This window comes from Mytilus edulis, chromosome 11 (assembly GCF_963676685.1).
Source record: "Mytilus edulis chromosome 11, xbMytEdul2.2, whole genome shotgun sequence".
NCBI classification, from domain to species: Eukaryota; Metazoa; Mollusca; class Bivalvia; order Mytilida; family Mytilidae; genus Mytilus; species Mytilus edulis.
The window spans coordinates 62943554-62949553 of NC_092354.1; positions in this window are offsets into that span (position 1 = coordinate 62943554).

The window sequence follows — 6000 nt, forward strand, 5'->3', positions numbered from 1 at the left end:
AAGATAACTTATTCTAATAAAAAGAAACATATTCAAAAATTTATAAGTATCCAATACGGTTTAAACAGAGATTTAACTTGATAAAAAGTGAAAAGGGGGAGGGGACACAAACTGTTGAACAACGAGGCCGAAATCTGTTACAATACTATTTCGAATTCTATAGAAAAAAACATCAATATTTCCCTCTAACAATTTCAACATGATACCAACGTGAAGCACTTTATCAAAGGCTTTACGTAAGTCCACAAAACATTTATATAGTGTTTTGCTACTACAGTTCAAATATGTATCAATAATGCATTTTAGAACGAAGACATGATCCGAAGTCCTGGATTTCTTAGAGAACCCAATTTGAGTTTGATGTATAATCCCGTTTTCAGTCAAAAAAATTATCAAGTCTGGTGTTTAAAATAATGTTAAACAGTTTGCCAATACTATTTTTAATTACTATGTCTCTATAGTTTTCATGTTTATTGGGATCTTCAGATTTGTACAAAGGGCATATAAAACTTTGAGACCAAGACTTCGGATAGTGACCACATCGAAATATTGGCATATACAGGACTATGCACTGTATATATAGGACACAGAGGCATAATGATTAATTAATTGTGGAAAGAAGAGAAGCGACACACAAAATGAGGTCTTTTCGTTTAATAGTATAGATATGTTCATTGTAGGAAAATATAAAATTCATTTGTATGAGCTTTAGAAACAGGACGAACAGCAAATTGTTTGTTATTGTTTCGTAGCCAGAACACATATATATTCTATATTTTCCGACATTGAAAATATATTGTAAATATATTTATTCTGCAATTTACACCAGGTACTTGTATTTTAATTGTTTTCCTCCGATTTTCAAAGAAATCGACATAGTTCAAATGCGGACCGCAAAGATGACCATGAAATAAAAAGTTACTCAGAAAGATATTTCCATATTACCCTCTTGCTCAACATTGAAGCGGGTATCAGAAGACTTTATTTGAATCTGTACAAATAAAGCAAAAATCTTTATGTGCACCCTGTTTTAAACTATAGTTAGCTGTTTCCAGGATAAAAGACGTTTTAAATTGTGCTAATAAGAAGACGTTATTGTATTCATCTTCTTCTGCTCAAAAGGGTTGTATCAATTAATTGGTAGATATCGACTCAGTCGACTCCTTTAGAACCCCTTTGTTGTTTATGTTACTTACACCTGTCATCGACCCTACTTTTTGAGATATCAGTAGAAAAAAATGGAGAACCGACTAAGTCAAAACAGCACATTAAAGGGATTAAAATTCAAATAGCTAGCCTAACGGAACACCATTTGATATAACTGAGTATTTCGATTTTTTTTTTCATCTTACAACAAGCCACAAATAAAACCGAGGGAGTATGAATAAGAAACTCGGACATTAATGGATAAAAATATATTAGTGTTTCAAAATAACAAAAAGAAACAAATATGTCTAAACATGTCTTTTTCTTTTCTTATCAAATACATTCCCGCAACACTTAAATACTAAGTAACTTAAATATTTACCTGCTATATTTCAAATCCAACATAGAGAATTAAAGTTGTCTAATTAATCTATCAATTCATCAAACAGAAGATACTTTTTACCTTTAAACAAGATAAAAATAAAAAAAACTTATAGAAATCGATATCAACACACACAATTCAATCTTGAAATGAGACGAGATTATCGGACAGTTTACTATACTATTTTGTGTATCGTATATTAGCGTATCAAACTGACATAAAATGTAAGAAAATGATACAGTTCCCATCGACATTTTATGAACAATCATCGACAGTCATGTAATTATCATGTGTGCTCAGTGTATGTCCGTACGTTCATTGCTTCATAAATTGACAATTTAAAAATTGAATTAACTTTTAAGACTTGTATTGCTGTTTTGTTTGGACGCGATATATTTGTATTGTGGTACCATAATAATATATTAGATATTCAATGAATACATAACATGCTTTAAAGAGACACTGATTATTCCTCTTTCGGCAAAAAAAAGTTATTAATTTGGCCCAAAGTGAGCAACTGTCATAGCAAATGTTTGTTTACATATTTGTTTATTTTATAGTGATTAAGATAATGACACAATGTTGATATAAACTATTATGTCTGGTTGGTATGTTCACACATCATTTTCAATATTAAGGAATATAATGATTCTGTCATATAAGTTAAAGGTTTAGCAAGCTATTAATAGATAAGGTTTATACCACATATATTTTCTACTTAAAAAAATATATGTACCAAGTCAGGAATATAACAGTTCTTGGCCATTCGTGGGATGTGTCTGAGCTTTTGATTTTGCCATTTGATTAGGGACTTTCCGTTTTGAATTTTCCTAGGAGTTCAGTATCTTTAAGAATTTACTTTTTACAAATATAGAAAACATGATCAATTGTTCAAGCACAACATGAACAACATAAACAATTGATAAAATTTTCTATATGTGAATGAAATTTGCCTTGTTTTAAAAAAATAAAGTATGTATTCAATAGAAAATATATCGGTCATTTATACATAATTTATTGAACCAGATATGAAATATACGTTAGCGTTACGATAATAATTAAGAAATGTTGAACTGGCAGTTTGAAAAATATTCAGTTGCCCGTATATGCTAGTCGGGAGCTATGTATTTTGAAACAAGATTTGAATTGCTAGAAGACAGAATAAAGTCAAGAAAGCTCAATGTGTAATATTCTATGAATAACGGTACTGTCCTTGGTTATATCTGCTCCAGAATGCTCCAACTTGTAGGTCAAATATCTAAATAAGTTATGATTTGCATAATAGTTTTAACTAATATGTAGTCCCTGTTATAGACTATATGTAACCTGATAATCTTTTTTCTCTCCATCTACTGCTATTGAATGGAGTAGTCTTAACATCCAGACCTTCCAAAATATTAATACAGCCGCCCTCCTACTTAACTTGTGGTATTAGAAAACCTAATATCATCAATTAACGGTTGATTTTTTTTCGACAATATGCAATGATCTTTAAATGCAGATATGCACCGTGTAAATATAAAACGAAATCCCGCATGCAGCTATGGTCTTGTTGTTGATTGTTGAATTTATTATTTTTCGAGTGCCCTTTTTACAATAAAGCAAGGGAAATATTGTTTCTGATTTCAAAACGGCTATGTCTGTAAAATCGTAATCAATACAAGCCTTTAAGGGTAATTGAATTTACCCATATATCCTTTCAACATGCATGCAGGTCATACAACATTCTTTTCAGATTAGGAGTCTACAGCCAGCTTTTTTTCTTTCATTGGTTGAAAGTTTGTAGAAAATAAATAACACTGCAGTAATATTTTTCATCAGCTAAAATATTTGTAATTTATAAAAACATAATATTTGTGAATGATGATTTGTTTTTATATGTACAGATCAAAGGATTAAAGTTACCAGGTAACAGATCTGGTACGTAAAATGTAATTTGAAATATTATATTTTTTTTTTTTTTTTTTTTTTTTTTTTTTTTCATTGTCATTATTTTGTTAAGATTGGACTAGAATAACAGCCATCACAAAACAAATCTTTGATAAGCATGAAAGAAAAAAGTAACAATATAATTCAAAGAAAAGAAATCAAAATATTTGTAATAAGGACATCTTTTAAAAATGAATTAAAAAAATAGATGTTGGTTAAGTATCGATCTGTGGGTTAATTTTTTTTTTTCTTTATTTCAAGATCAAGAATATGAGCCTTCAAATCTATCAAATTGGCATTCATGTACATGATGTACTAGTATTTAGATATTTTCCAGTTTATACATTTTATTCAGTTGATATATTATTCTTATTAGACATGTTTAAAAGCTTAAAACATGTACAGCTGAAGTCATTAAAAATATAATGATGATAGTAAAGAGTTAAGTAACAAACAAATCCAATACGGAAAGAATTAACAAGTTGCAAATTATAAGCTCAAACGAATCAAACGAATTAATAACAACTGTCATATTCTAACTTGGCACAGGTATTTCTTGTGTAGAAAATGGTAGATTAAACCTGGTTTTATAGCTAGCTTCTCACTAGTTTCACATTCCCATCAAATTCAGATTGACAACAATGTGTGAATAAAACAAACAAACATAATTTTTCAAATATTATGAATCTAGGAATTATTTATACCTAAGAGTCTTTCGTTGTCGAATTGCACATCTGATGTATATTACAATTGAATTATGCGTAACAAATAACAATCCAGAGCTTGTGGTAACATTTTGTATACAACAATGTATAAAAATAGTCAACTTCATTTAAGGCATACTACTTTCATTTTGTAGCTTATCTACGGTATCTTTATATACACGTCCACCGAAAGCTTTATTTTTGTGAAGCCCAGGTGGCCGTGTGGTCTAGCGGGACGGCTCCAGAGCAGGCGATTTGGTGTCACGATATCTCAGTAGCATGGGTTCGAATCCCAGCGAGGGAAGAACAAAAATGTGCGAAGGCAAATTTACAGATCTAACATTGTTGGGTTGATGTTTAGACGAGTTGTATATACATATTGTACACAGCCATGTATCACCATCATTGCTGGTGATCCGATGGATAAATCTGTTGTAGAGTTGTCACTGACTCAGACGTATTTATAAATATAATTATTTTCTGTGACTGTATCTTGCATTAATTTGAAGTATCCTTTACTATAGATAATTGAGCTGATCTGTAACAATAACATCTCCAAGCTTTATATATCATGTACTGTAGTACGACGCTAGATTAAAACTGACGAGAAAAGGTAACACACGGCCACCGAAAGCTTTATTTTTGTGAAGTCCAGGTGGTCATGTGGTCTAGCGGGACGGCTACAGTGCAGGCGATTTGGTGTCACGATATCTCAGTAGCATGGGTTCGAATCCCGGCGAGGGAAGAACAAGAAATGTGTACCTTGTTGTAGAGTACCTAGTTTCGGCTGAAAATGACTCAAAAGAAAAAGAATTGGTAAAACAACTTATAAAAAAAGTTGGTAATGAAATAGACATACGCAACAGACAACGACTATTTATAATACTTGATATGATATAGAAAGTTCATACCCCAAATTTAAAAAAAAATAAATATCAAGTGGAAGTTTAGCAGAAGGACTGGATTTACCAGGTAGTGACTTCGATGTGATGTATGTCACTTATGAAGTACATGGTGATATGAGAATATACGGAATATCAAAGACCAAGAACAACTTAGTATACTAGTTATGGAGAAATCAATTGATCATCCTGGATTTACTAGACTTAAAGTCATTGCAAAAGGCCAAACGGGATTGGATTCTTATACAAGTACTGGAAAAGGCTCATATTTTTCAATCAACAACTTTTTTAATACAATGAAGCCAACATTTGGAGATTTACCACTTTCTCTACATGGTCCTTGTCTTTCAGACCCCAATCAGAATTTTGATCTAGCATTCTGCTTACGAAATAAATATTTACCTACTTATGTAATTCCATGGGCAATGCGTCGTCGACAGCAATGGCCCCCTAATCTCGTAATTGACCAGATTAAAAAGAGTGGATGTTTGTTAGTACCCATAGGACCTAAGATCGGGTCAAATTGCAATTTATTATGGCGAATATATCTTTCTCCGTTGCAGAAAAACTACTTGTTCATTCGTTCAACTTCACTCAACTCTTATGTTATGGTCTTCTCAAAGTAACATTAAAGAGTATTGTTAACAAGAATGAAGATGTCAAAGATTTATTGTGTTCTTACTTTTTGAAGACGGCTTTATTCTGGGTCTCAGAAGAGGTCAACTTAGAAATGATTCAATTGCCCAAATTGTTTATTTGTTTTTCTCTCTGCCTTGATAAATTAATGTTATGGGTAAACAACTGCTATTGTCCGAATTTCTTTATTCCTGACCATAAAATTGAGAAAGGAAATGGTGAATATGTCAAAGCGATAACATGTTTCTAGGAAAGATCGATCAGAGTAATAATAAAAGACTGCTCTATGTACTTGAAAGTA